The sequence below is a fragment of the Hibiscus syriacus genome, unplaced genomic scaffold (assembly GCF_006381635.1).
Source record: "Hibiscus syriacus cultivar Baekdansim isolate YM2019G1 unplaced genomic scaffold, ASM638163v2 tig00112738_pilon, whole genome shotgun sequence".
Classification (NCBI taxonomy): domain Eukaryota; kingdom Viridiplantae; phylum Streptophyta; class Magnoliopsida; order Malvales; family Malvaceae; genus Hibiscus; species Hibiscus syriacus.
This window is the reverse complement of record NW_024063392.1, coordinates 3870730-3886617: the sequence shown is the minus strand read 5'-3', so window position 1 is coordinate 3886617 and position 15888 is coordinate 3870730. Positions and strand designations below refer to the sequence as shown.

At 32.6% G+C, this 15888-nt stretch overlaps 1 pseudogene; it reads left to right on the top strand.

The window, feature by feature from the left end:
• The first annotated feature begins 12690 nt into the window (after window positions 1-12690).
• On the top strand, window positions 12691-14035 carry LOC120182924 (annotated as a pseudogene).
• Window positions 14036-15888: the final 1853 nt, after the last annotated feature.

Below are 15888 nucleotides of genomic sequence, written 5' to 3'. Positions count from 1 at the left end.
TTGTAAAGAATGTATACATGCCACTAGGATGTCAAAAGTTACTGATAGTTGTATATATATACATGGAAAATACTTTCACTGTGGTAAAGCTGGGCATTTTAGAAGGAATTGTCTAGAACTTCATCCATATCAGACAGTATCGGGACCCCAGAGGGGTAGAGGTGGCAAAGTAGGTAAACCTAGTACATCTAAGGCTGCATCTAATCGTGAAGGCAGAACTACTGCAAGAGTTTGTCACATCAAGACTGATGATGACAGAGATGCTCTTGAGATTATAACAGGTACCTTTTATCTCTTTGATGAACCTATTTTTGTATTGATTGATCCCAGATCTATATACTCGTATATTAGTACAAAACTGGTAAGAGATAGGGGAATCTTTTTATAACCTATTTCTAGTGATATTGTGGAAATTAATCCATTGGGCCCTAGTACGAAAATTAGTCGGATTTGTAATGAATGTCCGATAAAGATACATAGAGTAGAATTTCCTGCAAACTTATTAGAATTGCCTTTTGAGGAATTCGGGATAATCTTAGGCATGGATTGGCTATCTTCATACTATGATTGGGTGGATTGTCATTTGAAGAGATTGTTTTTAAAAGATACAATGGGTTCAGAGATAAAATTTGTTGGAGAACGGGTAAATCCCTTATCCAATGTGATTTCATCTTTTACTGCTAAGAAATTGTTGTCACGAGGATGTCAAGCAATTTTAGCAAATGTGTTGGATACGAGAACTACTGAATTTAAGTTGGAAAGCATTCCAACTATACAAGAGTATCCAGAGATGTTTCCGGATGAGCTACCTGGATTACCTCCAGATAGAGAGGTGGAGTTTGGGATTGATCTATTCCCAGGTACGGCATCTATTTCGATGGCTCCTTATCGAATGACCCCAATAGAGTTAAGAGAATTAAATGTCTAATTGAAAGAGCTACTGGATTGAGGATTTATAAGACCAAGTATTTCACCTTGGGGTGCACCGGTGTTGTTCGTGAAAAAGAAAGATGGATCAATGCGTTTGTACATAGATTATCGACAGTTAAACAAGGTGACTATAAAGAACAAGTATCCTCTTCCGAGGATTGATGACTTGTTTGATCAAATTAAGGGAGCATATGTTTTCTCTAAGATTGATCTTGGATCAGGATATCACCAATTAAAGATTAAAGAGGAAGATGTTCCAACGATACCTTTTAGAACACGGAATGGACACTACGAGTTCGCAGTAAGCTGTTTGGTTTGACAAATGCTCCGGATGCATTCATAGATTTGATGAATCGAGTATTTCAACCTTATTTAGATCAATTTGTGATGGTTTTTATTGATGACATTATGGTATACTTGAAGACAAAGATAGAACATGATGTTCATCTTCGTACTGTGCTTGAAATACTTAAGGATAAAAAGTTATATGCCAAACTATCAAAGTGTGATTTTTGGCTATCAGAAGTTGCTTTTATTAGTCATGTTGTCTTGGAATAAGGCATAAGAGTTGATCCAAATAACGTTTAAGAAATAATGGAGTGGAAACCTCCAAAGAATGTTACAAAGGTCCGAAGTTTTTGGGGACTTGCTGGTTATTATCGAAGGTTTGTGAGAAACTTTTCGATGATTGCTTCTCCTTTGACCAAGCTCTTTAGAAAGGATGTTTCATTTGCTTGGAATGAGAAATTCCAAGAGAGCTTGGAATGAGAAATTCCAAGAAAGTTTGGAAGCTCTAAAGAAGATTTTAACAGAATCACCAGTGTTGATACAATTAGAATCGGGCAAAGAGTATGTGGTGTATAGTGATGCATCTCATAATGGTTTGGGTTGTGTACTTATACAAGAAGATAAGGTAGTAGCCTATGCTTCTCGACAATTAAGGACACGCAAAAGGAATTATCCTACTCATGATCTTGAGTTAGCAGCGGTAGTTTTTGCTCTAAAGATTTGGCGTCATAATTTGTATGGTGAGAGATGCCATATCTACACGAATCATAAGAGTTTGAAATATCTGTTGACTCAAAAAGAGCTAATTTGAGACAGAGAAGATGAATAGAACTTTTAAAGGACTATGATTTGATCATTGATTATCATCCAAGTGAAGCAAATGTAGTAGTAGGTGCACTTAGTCAGAAAATGTTTGCAGCTTTGCGAGCTATGGATGTGCGACTATTGTTGAAAGAAATGGCGCACTGTTGGCTGAATTAAAAATAAAGTCGATGCTTTTAGATCGGATAATAAAACTAAAAAGGAAAGATGTCAAATGCTTGGAAAAGATTTCACTGGTGGAAAAAAGTGAGACTAAAGACTTTGAAGTCAAGTCAGATGGATGTCTGTATTATCGAGGAAGAATATGTATTCTACATGATGATGAGTTGAAGAAATATATTCTTTCTGAGGCACATTATAGTCCACTGACTATGCATCCAGGCGGGAGCAAGATGTATCATGATGTAAAGAGTCGATTTTGGTGGATGGGTATGAGAAAAGCCATTTTTGAGTTTGTTGCTACATGTCTGACGTGTCAACGAGTGAAAGCTGAACATCAGGTGCCTTCGGATTGTTACAACCAATTTCTATTCCAGAATGGAAGTGGGAGAGAGTTTCTATGGATTTTGTTACATGGCTACCATTGACATCAAATAAGAAGAATTCCATTTGGGTGATAGTTGACTGGTTAACTAAATCGACACATTTCATTCCGGTACGAATGGAATATGCCTTGGATAAATATGCAGAGTTGTATATCAAGGAGATAGTTCGGCTAAATGGAGTGCCAATATCAATCATATCTGACAGGGATCCAAGGTTCACTTCAGGATTTTGGAATTCTTTGTATAAAGCTTTGAGTACTCGATTGAATTTAAGTATGGCATTTCATCCACAGACGGATGGTTAGTTAAAGCGTACTATTCAGATATTGGAAGACATGCTAAGAGCATGTATAATTGAGTTCAAGGGATCGTGGGAAAAATATTTGCCTTTAGCAGAATTTTCTTACAACAACAGCTATCAAACGAGCATCAAGATGGATCCGTATGAAGCTTCATATGGGAGAAAATATCGAACACCATTAAATTGGTTCGAGTTAAAAGATCAAAATCTTATTGGCCCAGATTTATTGAAAGAGGTTGAGGATAAAGTAAAGATAATTCAAGATAATCTCAAGATGGAATTTGATCGGCAAAAGTCTTATGCAGACTAGAAGCGAAAAGAGATTGAATTTCATGAAGGCTATAAAGTTTTTCTTAAAGTATCGCCTTGGAAAAAGATTTTGCGTTTTGGGCAAAGGGAAACTAAGTCCAAGATTCATTGGACCTTATGAGATCTTAAAGTGTGTCAGAGTGGTGGCTTACCAGTTAGCATTATCTCCAGAGTTGGATAAAGTACACAATGTTTTTCATGTGTCGATGATTAGAAAGTATCGATAAGATCCTTCAAATGTCATTACATCAGAAGAAATTGATATCCGACCAGATTTGACTTATGAAGAAGAACCAATTTGGATCTTAGCTTGAGAAATCAAAGAAATGCGTAACAAGACGATTCCTCTAGTTTAAGGAGGGGAGAATTGTAATACCCTAAAAAAATTTAGATAATGACCAAAATGAAATTTTGAAAGTTTGATGGTCAAAATAGAAAATTAGGAAAAGTTTAAGGAATTAAGTGGTAATTTTCCCAAAAAGTATGTTATTCCATAAATGAATTCAGTGAGTGACCAAATTATAAGATTTTGTAAAGTTTAGTGATCAAAGTATAAACTTTGAAAGTTAAGGGACCAAAATGGTAATTTTAAAAAAGTTAAAATTGGTCTCGAAAATAAGGAAATAAATATATTATTTTCAAATTTTTAAATGTTGGAAAATAATATTTAAGGGTTTAATTCCATGTTTAATTTGGACTGTTGGATTAAAATGACTTAATTGTAAGTTTTTGAAATTGCAAGGCAAAATGGTAAAGTGAGAAAATATTTTGTTCATCTTGGACTTTGGAAGATGATAAGGTTGATGTGGCTTGGTATTAATGTAAATATCAAGTTCATTAAGGGTAAGTTAGTATAAATATTTTGATTTCAAGGGTAAAGTGGTAATTTAACATTTAATGAATATTTTTATTCATTATTAATAAAGAAAGATGAATAATTATCATATGAATTTCTTCATATTCTCCAGAAAAGACGTGAGCTCCTCCCAAAGGTAAGAAAACATTTTGTTTTCAATTTTTGAGCCAATTCTTTTGGAATTTGAGTTATGCCGTGAAATAGGAAAGTGATCTACGCGAAAAACGCTATAATTTGGTACCAATATTTCTTTCTAATCTTGCTGGATTTTAAAGATCTCAAATCTAAGGGTTTATGTTCATGATAGGATTCATGAAATTGATGATAAATCTTGATGATTTAGAGGTTGTAGATTCATTTTCAAGCTTGATTTATGGTTAAAACATGTTCAATCTTTCTAGAAATTATTCTTTGAAAATTCAGCCATGATATATTTGAGTGAGAAAAATTATGGAAAAATTATATAAGGTCTGGAAATTATGTAGGAAGTATTCTAAAAGCCTTATAAAAATTTAGGGACTATTTTGTAATTTTGGAAAAGTTAGGGGACCAATTCATTAATTTTGTAAAAGTTATGAATGGTTGTAAAATTGTTTCATAGTTGATGTACTATGCTGGAAAATACTGTTTTGTAATTTAAATGAGTGTTTAGATGTGAAATATGACTATTTTGGAAGTTTGAAAAGATTGGTGATTTATGTACAATATTCGCATAGTTGGGGGACTTAAATGTAATTATGCCTTTGTAAAAGCATTTGAATGGTAATAATTTCAATGCTGGAATTTTTGCTATTAAGAATCTAAGTGATAAAATGGTGAATGACCATTTTGTGTAAATTGGAAAAGTTGGTGCCAATGTTAAAAAGAATTATTAAGTATTTTGATAGAAAATGAGTTTCAAGTATATTATGGAGTTGTTTTGGGATGTGTTTATGTTAGTACAATACTAACATATGTATCGTTATGAATTTGTGATTTATACATATCATGATTGATTTGTGATTGAAGCAAGTCAAGTATACAAAGGGTTTATTGTGGAACATAGTGAGGCACATATTTTGGATTATATAAAGTGTCAAGGTGAGTGCAATACATGCATGACATTGTACATAGATGTTTTATACATCATGTACATAGAAGTTTTATACATCATCAGGAAGACTTGTGATAAGTCGACCTTGTTTATATCAGCATGGTATTATGTCATTTTTATAACTTCGATATGAAGTTGATATGTCACATTGTGAAATTATAATACATTGATCATGGATAATGTGATATTTTACCATGAATGTTATTTTGGGTATGAACTGTCCCATTGTTAAATTATGATAATATACTTTGCCATGGATTGATCGAATAAAATAGACTATATGCCCAAGTAAGTCATTGAGGGACAGGGTATAGTTGGCATGCCATAGAGTATAGCAGCTGCAGGTTTATAATAACACTATAGTATGTAAGGGAACTAAGTGCGGGAAGGTGGATACGACCTTATGTATCATGTCCGGATTAGCACTAGAGTGTAAACCTAGTGTAGGTGGTGGGCACGACCTTATGTGTCATATCCGGATTAGCACTATGGTGTAAGCTTAGTGTAGGTTTAGCACTACGGTGCATTTATTTTACTCGAATACCCAAGGTCCTCAGGGTTTTATATTGGGCTATTGTTTATGATTTATGGTTTATGGTTTATTGGTTAATGAATTATAAACATACAAATAATCTTACGAGATTATGGGATAAATGGAAAGTATATTAGAAAGAAATTTTATATTCAGTTATATTATTTTGATCATGGTAAAATATTGGATATGCTGGTAACATGATTTTATGGCATTTTGATTTTGACATTGAAATTCATACATGAGTTGTATTGCACTATTTATTGTTTTTAATTGCCTCACTAAGTATATACTTAGTGTGTTATGATTTTCACGCGTAGGTAAAAAGCCAATAGTAAAGTAAAGAGTTCAAAGCGACCTCAAGCATCGAGGAGTATATTTCAATATCAGTAAGACATCCTATGATGTAATGTTGACTTTGTTAGTGGCATGTACTTATTAATGTCCTATTTGCTTTTTTGAACTAATTTGAAAAAATGGTTTGTAATGGTTAAACTAAATTGTTTTACTTTATTTCAATATGGATAGCATAAATCCATATTAATAAATGTTTAAATAATATGTGATAGTATGATATTTTATATTATCAGTTACCATTTTAAGAAAGGAAATTTTTAAATCACTTTGAATGGGAAAAGATTTTACGAAATGTCGGGTGACATCTATAATCTGTATAAGTATAATTATACGGGTTACGGGTATTACATATCTAACAAAATATAACAACGAATTCAAAAGAAGAAAAAATGCACAAACCCAAACATTTAAGCAACCCCATTAAAAACTCACCTTCCATGAATGGGAAATGCGTAATCGATTCGAAATTGTTGCTTGATTTGAATTTGATGGAGATGGAATTCAAAGGGGAAACAATTTGATATAGTAGATTTTATAAACAATTATTTTTGGAAATAATCAGATAGAGATAAAATTAGCTTATGAGAAGAGTTGGAAATAATCGGGTATAGGGGAAAATCAAACTAGTAACATGTGTCTTAATTTTTTTCATTAAATTCAAATTTACGTATCTATTAAATAAGGTTTGTTTCATTATTTTACCAAATAAAAGCCTAGTCATGTGGTAAAAGCCTTGCCATTCCACACTCCTCCCCTATGTTGAAGTCCCTCTCATGCAATTCACCTTTTAATATTTCTATTTAACAAACACTAATCAGAGAGTGACATGTGTCACTCTCTGATTGGTAATAAATAAATATAATATTAATATTAATATTTATTTTTATTTTAAAAAATTATGACATGGCAGTGCCTCATCATCATGTACCTTGACTTGGACAGCCACGTCATCATCTCCCTCCACATGTATGTGCTTGGTCAGCGTCTGGTGTTGACTAATGATTTTCTTCCAACGTGGGTTGTTTTTTACCCAAAATAAAATATTGAGTGGTCAAATGCTAAAAAAAACAATAAGGGCAAGTTTGACAATACTATCAAACATTAGTGTCATTTTATTGCATCTCTAAGAAAATTGAGTGGCTTCAATCGCCAAGCTTTTATCACCAGACCTTCGGATCAGTCACTACTCATAAAGGCATGAGGAACATCGTTTTCAGTCTCATTTTCCACACAAGACAACTAGTTTTGTTCTCACGTAGTTCTTCTTAAAGCAACCCGCAATAACTTAACAAATTAATTTATCTACATGCAACAATATGTGAAATATGTTGAGACTATATCCATCAAGGCCAATGTTGTCGAGAACAACTACTGAAGTAGACATACTCCCCAACGGTCATAGAATCGTGCGAGTCATGAATTTCATGATCGTAGTACACATGATGGGAAGGATGAGATTAATTCGGGGAGACAGTTGCCATGAATTCAAGCAGGAGAGATGCATCGCAATAAACGCGTGTCAAGAGGAGAAGAAAACTGTTTTTGCTCTTGCTGCCCTCGTGGAGATCCCTTTACAGTACAAAGCATGCATGAAACTGTGCATTCTTGGGCGAGTTAATCTTCAATACGTACTTTCAAAAAAAAAATCTTTAATACTTCAGTTTATTCTCAAGTATGATACTTGTAATTACTCATTAACTATTCTATATATATTTGCATTAAACAAATCAAGACAACGAACCAAAAATGCTAAAAAGGTAGTTCCTCGACCTCCCCCAGTTTCCTACCATTGACCTGCTCCGTCCAAGCATATACCAAGCCATGTATCAACATCACCTGTTGTTGCATCAGATGACCAACAACCAAGAGGTATGTATGTATCGTATGAAATGTAGCATGCATGCATGTTTGCTTTCCTTATTATTATGGAAATGTACACATCATTATAATGAATGAATCCTTTATATAATATATATTTTATGCAATAAAATTTCACCATAAATAATTTCTTCAATTCTTGCGGGCTACTTTCAGATATTTCATCTTTGATTTTAGCCTTAATGTAAGGATATTTAGCGACACTATAGAAGAACCAGGTGAGAACCGAACTAGTTGTGTCTTGTATGGCAAATGAGACTGACAACGTTGTTCCTTAAGCCTTTATGAGTAGTCGCTGATCCGAAGGTATGGTGATAAAAGCTTTGCGATTGAAGTCATACTCATTTCTTTGAGATGCAATCTGCAAAGACACGACCAATGGTTTCCAAAGCACATTTTCTTTTCTTTGTCGATTCCTATACACCTATGTAACTTTGAAAGCTTGGGAGAGTACTTTTTTCTCGAGATTCAGTGCTTAGAGAGAAAAACTCAATACTCAGTGTCAAAACATTGTTACCTAGACGGTGGAGATGGGGTTGTATAAGACATGATAGAGTAGCAGAAAAGAAAGATTTGAGATGGAGACTTAAGAAAAAGAAAGCCAGATGAAAAAAATAGACAAAAAGGTTGCCACGTCAGCGATTAATGGGATAGGTAAATTTTTCGTTATCTATGCTAACTGTTGTTGTCGCGAGTGAATATTTTATTACAAATCAATAACATTAGTGATTAATTTATTATTTTTAAAATTTCATTTAAGAAAACTAAAATATATTTAAGTATTAGTGACTATGCACGTAGTTTACCCAAAATAATACTATGGATTGTGGGTCCCTTCAAGAACACGGAAAGGCTGAAAGAGACCCAGTAAAGTCGTTTTGCACTGTAATCTGCATCTCGACATTAAATTGTGACATGTAAATAAATATAAATTACAAATACAAGTTTCGTATTTTTTTCCTTCAAACATTGTAATAATTAAATTAACCTCCACAACACTAAATTTCCATCGCTAACTTGTCATTCAAATTTCAAACAGTGGCTCCCAATTTTTTAAATCGAAGCATTTCAAGGGAATATTTTTTTATTTTAGGCTTAAAATAAAAAAAATAAGTGTTTAAATTATATTTAAAATTATTTTTTAGTGTTTAAGATTTTTTTTTGTTAAAAGTATATATCTAACGTTTTATATATTATAATTTTAGATGCATACAGTTAAAAAATTATTAAGTAATACATGTTATGTTTATATTTTTAAATAAAATATTATTTAAAATATATTTTAAAAAAAATCTGAACATAACACGTGTCACTTAACGATTTTCTTAACAATAGACATCTAAAAGTATAATGGAGAAAATATTAAACACCTATTTTTAGAGGTGACAAATAAGTCATTCGGATCGGGTTTGGATTAGGTCATTTCGGGTTTAGATTAAATTCGGTTTAATTTTGTTCGGATCAGATCAGATGTGGTTTTGATCTAGTTTGGGTGTCTGGTGAATCAGATCTGGAAGAGTATTGGGATGGGTCAATTTTCGGGTCGGATGATTATTGGAACGGTTGTTTTGCAGTTCGGATCAATATTAGATCGATTGATTTTTGGATCGAGTCAATATCGGGTCAGGTCAATACCAGATTGGTTGATTTTTGGGTCGGGTTAATACCGAATCAGTTAGATTTCGGGTCGGGTCAATATCAATAAGTTGATTTTCGGTTTAGATCAACCTTTAGATCAGGTCAATTCGGGTTGAATTGGTTATGAGTCTAATCAAAATCAAGTATATATAGAATAATTTATATATACTTGTAAAAATATGTCTTCTTATTTGTTAATTTTATCATTTAGGTTTAATTTCAATTCTCAATCGTTCACGTTCAATATTTTGAATTAAACCATCATTTAGAGATGATAAATCAATAGATTTGACACAAATATGATCTTATAATACGTATTAGAATTTTTTATAAAAAATGTTATATTAAACTAGTATGAAAAGTTTATAATGAGAACTATTTGATAAAGAAATAAATTTTTCATTAAAATTTTTATTTCCAATTATAAATTTAATATTTTTATTAAATTTTAAAAAATAACACATAACTTTATTTGTTAAGTTTTAACGTAACATAAGTAAACTTTATATTATTTTTACTATAAACCTAATATTATTTCCTTTCTTTTAGTTCTTTTCTATTATTTTTATTATAAATATAATATTTTTATAACGAGTAAGATAAGTAAATTTTATTTATTACTGTTTTTAATCTTACAATTAGATTCTTACTTTTATATTCCTCTTAAAGTTTCTATTATTTTATTATAAATCTAATATTTATAATAAATTATCATTTTTATTTAAATTAACCTGTTATTGAAAATAACTTTGATCAATTTCAATGTGTTCGGGTTGTTTTCAAGTCTAGTTAAATTCGGTTCGGGTTACTTTCAGATTTGGTTAATTTTTGTTCGAGTTGCTTTCGGTTCGAGTTAATTTAGATTTCAGTTCGGGTTAATCTCGTTTCTGTTTGATTTCGGTTTCGCTATATTTTCAATAGAGTATAAGATCAAATTTGATTATCTTGTTCGGGTTAATATCGAGTATTGAGTCGGGTAAATCAGTTCAAGTAAACGGGTTCGGGTCAAGTTTTCCAGGTCTACCTATTTTTAATAAAAAATATTTAATCATTAAAAATCAACTTTAAATATAATTTGAACATTTATTTTTACATTAAGGGTTTATATTATTGTATAGGTGATGTATAGATGTTGCAAGGGTTTTAGTATAATTGGGCCAACAGTGTTGCTATATGGTTCTCGGCCCACCCAATGGGCTTTGACTTCTGATTGTCTTTTTTGTTGTCAAGAAACCAAAGTACAATAAAATTAGCAAGTTAGTGAAAGAAACACCAACGAATGTGATAAATATAAAGCATGAAAGATGTATATAAATTCCGAGAAAAAAGAATAGAGTATATAAAGTCGGATGAAGATAAATTTAAAATGTTGGTAGATGGTTTGAATGATAACATTTGATTTCTGTTTATAGTTTTGGAAATGTTTTATTTTTATAAGTTATGAATCATGTCATTGATATCGAAACTACTCAGAGATCATTGCAACAACCTTCTGATCAAACTTTTAGAGCGAGACATTTTGCTAAACACCGTTGTTAAGGTTCGTTCTATGGGTCGTGCTCAATCGTTGAAAGTAGAAGAAATCTTTATAGAGAATCAAGAATGTATATGAATGTGTTTCCTAAAGATTTTACAAGATTATCTTTTGATCGAGAGGTGAAATTTAAGATTGAATTACAATTAGGGACTGCATCATTTTCTATTGTTATGTATTGAATGGCTCTAGTGAAATAAAAGAATTAAACGATCAACTTAATAATTATTAGATTGGGTTTTTATATTGTTATTGTTATAATATAGGAACGATTATTGGAAAAGTAAACATGATCGATAAAGAAAATAAAGAACACCAAGATTTTATGTAGAAAATTCAAAAGGGAGAAATAACGGGCATGTGAGAAGTATTTCACTAATATGAAAAAATGAAAATACAAGTGAACTTTGGAGAAAGAAAAACTTGATATTTAATCTTACCTTAATGTCTATTTATAGGGATAAATACTTAATTACAAAAGAAATTAGATAAAATAAAATGTTACATTATAAAAAACTACTTTAATAAAGTTCTATATTACTAAAGTTCTCCACTTTAATCAAATTAGGTTTCATACTATAACCCCTAGACCCGGCCGCAGATTACGATAAAATTTTCCAAAACATTTTCAATAATTTAAAACCATATTACGAATAAACATCTTTAAGAAAAACTTGATATTTAATCTTACCTTAATGTCTATTTATAAGATAAATACTTAATTACAAAAGAAACTAGATAAAGTAAAAAGCTACATTATAAAAATCTACTTTAATAAAGTTCTTTACCTTACTAAAGTTCTCTACTTTAATCAAGTTAGGTTTAATACTTTCCCAAATAAATTGTGTCACTTTGAATTTGAGTCAAACTTTACAAACCTTCACCTTGACATGAATTTGAAAGTACGAAGGATTCGAGACAAAATACTCAAATTCAATGAGGCACATAAACTCAATAAAAGCAATTCTTCAGTTCAACAAACAAGTTCTCGATCTCTTCCACAACACCCTTCCAAAGGGTATTCAGTAATGGACACCGACTGAATTCAAGCATTTTCTAAGCTTCAATTTAGTCTTTACGTCGACATGGTTATTATAAGTGTCAACTTTGCTCACAAATGTATCACCACTAGCAATTAGGGGTGTAAACGAGCCGAGTCGAACTCCAGTATTACCGAGCTCGACTCGAACTCGAAAACTTTAAATATAAGCTCGACTCGACTTGAAAAATCACGATCCTAAAATTTTCAAGCTTGACTCAAACACAAAAGATAATATTTAAACTCGAACTCGAAAAAGCTCAAGAACTCGAAAAAGCTCAAAAACTTCAAGAGCTCGATTAAAACTCGAGACTCGAACTCGATTCAAGCTCGATTTTGAACTCAATTTATACTCGAAGCCTAAGAGGGGGTTTGAAAGACACACCTCGGTTAGAACCGAATGAGCAACGTCATTGCCCCCAACGCAAATCTACCTTAAACATGTGTATCCTCGCCTTTTATAATACCCCCAGCGCAAAACTTCCCTAAACCTACCAATGTGGGATACTGGGATCAATACATACCTTCCTCTTTCTTTTGTTCATCCACCACGTTCCCATGACTGTAAATGGAACCTCCCTGCAAGACAATTCTCGAACGAAACAAGCGACTCTACATTACCGTGATCAAGCACCAAACTCCCCTCTTCCTTCTCCCCAAATTTAATTCTTCCAGACCCCTCTCCAAATCACCCTTACGAGCAGATGAGGGACAACCAAATTACCATGCATCTGAAACTGCATCAAAGAGTGCTCAAACCGTGAAGGTTCAGCCTATTGAAGTCCCTGAAATTCCAGTAGATGAATTAAAGGAAATCACATATAATCTTGGCCCTAATTCTTTTATAGGAGAAGGTTCTTATGGTAGAGTCCATCATGGAGTTCTTAAAAGTGGGCAGGCTGCAGCAATAAAAAAGTTAGATGCCAGCAAGCAACATGAATACCTGATGATGAGTTTTTAGCCCAGGTTCAATTAACAGCTATAATTCATTGCATTTACTGCATCTCAACGATAGTAATTTTGGAGTTTCAGATTTTTATCCTCTGATCATGATTTTCAGGTTTCCATGGCATCAAGGTCGAAGCTTGAAAACTTTGTTCAATTACTTGGTTATTGTGTTGATGGGAGCTCCCGTATTCTTGCCTATGAAATTTGTATCCAATGGATCGTTGCATGATATTCTCCATGGTATATGTGACGATGCTTCTTTCATTACTCATGTTATAAAAAGTTGAAAGCATATAAGGGTGTGATGATGCTTGAAGCAAGGATCTGACGCAATTATAAAATTTAAAGTTTCTTTCTCTTTTAGAAACAGAATCTCCAGTTTGTAATATTTGCATGTCTTGCTGTTAATATCACAATATTTTTATTCTTTAATTCAGGGAGAAAAGGTGTCAAGGGAGCTCAGCTGGGTCCTGTTCTAACATGGGCTCAAAGAGTAAAAATTGCTGTAGGAGCTGCCAAAGGACTCGAGTACTTGCATGAGAAGGCTGATCTTCACATCATTCATCGTGACATTAAGTCCATCAATGTGCTAATATTTGATGATGACGTTGCCAAGATTGCAGACTTTGATTTATCTAACCAGGCTCCTGATCGTCTTCATTCCACTCGTGTACTTGGAACCTTTGGTTATCATGCACCCGAGTATGTAATTTACTGTTCTTCTTACACTTCATGATATTTTATATAGCTATTATGAATTGTTTGTTGGAACCTAAAAATTTATAAGTTAACATTTGATTACTGAGACGTTTCAGAAAACAAGCATAACTTTAAGAACCTAAAGTTATCGTTCTATATACGGCTGTTTTGTTTGTTTGGTTGCCAGATATGCAATGACTGGGCAATTAAACGCCAAGAGTGATGTATACAGCAAGCCATCCAGTGATGTAAAAATTAGCTGCTAATATCTTTGCCTGATTCCATTGAAGTTGCAGAAATTTAGTATAGTTATCATTTGTATATGCTTTTTTCAATTCAATTCCGAAACAGAACATACCCCTTTTCAACCAATCATGTCTGCAATCCTACCACTAGTGACAGTCAGCACCAAGCATTGCACCAATGGTTAAGATGGAACCAAACATTGAAATCTGGAAAAAGAAATCCATTAAAAAGTTAGTGCCGGTCGATAACAAGTTTAATTTTACATTTACGCGAATTTAATCATCATTCTAAAGTTAGTATATTTAGCTTAAATTAGTCTTCACATTTAGGTTTCTCTTAATTTAGTCCATGTTTAGGATTGTTTTCTTTAATTAGTTGTGTATATTTATTTTGCATGTTGATATGTTTATATATAAGTATGTGAATGATTTATTTAGGAGTCACATAATATCATTTTGCATAATTTGTATGTTACCTTCATGTGCATAACTTAACCCCTATTATATAATTGGATTAAGGGTTTAGGGTTTAAGAGTTAGAGTTTAGGTTTAGGGTTTATGTTTTAATATATTTAAAGTTTAGTGTTTAGGGTCAAGGTTTAGGGGTTAGGGTTTATAGTTTAGGGTTTACGTTTTTTAATATATTTTTAATAATGTAATTTTAAAAAATCTAAAATTATAATATAACATTTTTTCGAGCTGCTCATGATCTTTTTGAGTCGAATATTGAGTAGCTCGTTTCGGCTCGTTAAGAACTCGAGTCGAGCTCAAGCTCGAGTCGAGTCTATTCGATCCGAGTATTTATCGAGCCTTGATCGAGTCGATCTTGAGTAGCTCGCGATCTGTCTCGTCTCATTTAGAGTCCTACTAGCAATACTATGCACAACACGATCCCGATCATCAATGATAATTCCATCTTCAAATTCGTTATGCCCACGAAATTGAACTATTTTCTACTTCACATAATCATTCTACTCATGACTATCTTGTTCAACAAAAATCTTTTTTTGCTTAATTTAGTCAAAATATTTTTACTAGTAACAATGTTATTTGAGATGGAGGAGGAAACATTAACTGCATTATCCAAAACTGTTGAATCCTGTAGAACATAAAATTTAGGAATCTTTCTCTACCCTTTCATCACAACAAGAGGGCCATTACAAATTTTCATAGCTCCACCTTCACTTGAGAATTTGTACCATTTTGACTCTAGAGTATCTAATGAAATTAGATTTCTACTTAAATATGGAACATGTCTCACATTATCAAGTGTTTGAACAATCCCATCGAACATCTTGATCTTGATTGTGCCAATAGCTGTGACTTTACAAGGGACATTATTTCCCAAAATATATCACTTGTAGATACGACTTTTTACATCTCAAGCCAATCACAATTGAGGCTTATATGAAAACTACTACCAGAGTCAATTATCCACTCATCACTTGTTTCAAAGTTGTCATCAGCTACAACTAGGAGTTCCTTGTCATTATACTCCTCCACTACACCAATCTCACTAGATTTTTAGAGTTTTTCTTTTCAGCTTCTCTTTTGATTTTATTCTATAATTTGTAACACTCTGCTTTAACACGACCTTTCTTTTTACAAAAGTGACTAGTTTTTCCTTGATTGGAAGATTTTGATCTTCCTCTTCCTATACTATTAGAAGAATGTTAACCTTTTCTTTCACGGTTTGAGCTAGTTGATCCATGCACTACGAGACCCTTCTTGAGGCTCAGAACTAAATACAAGATACTTCATCTTATCAAATGAGTGCAAACATTATACATTTCTTCAAGAGTGGGTGTTTCATGATTGCACCAGATTGTGTCTCTGAAATGTGAGTATGAAGGAGACAACGAGCATAGGATGAT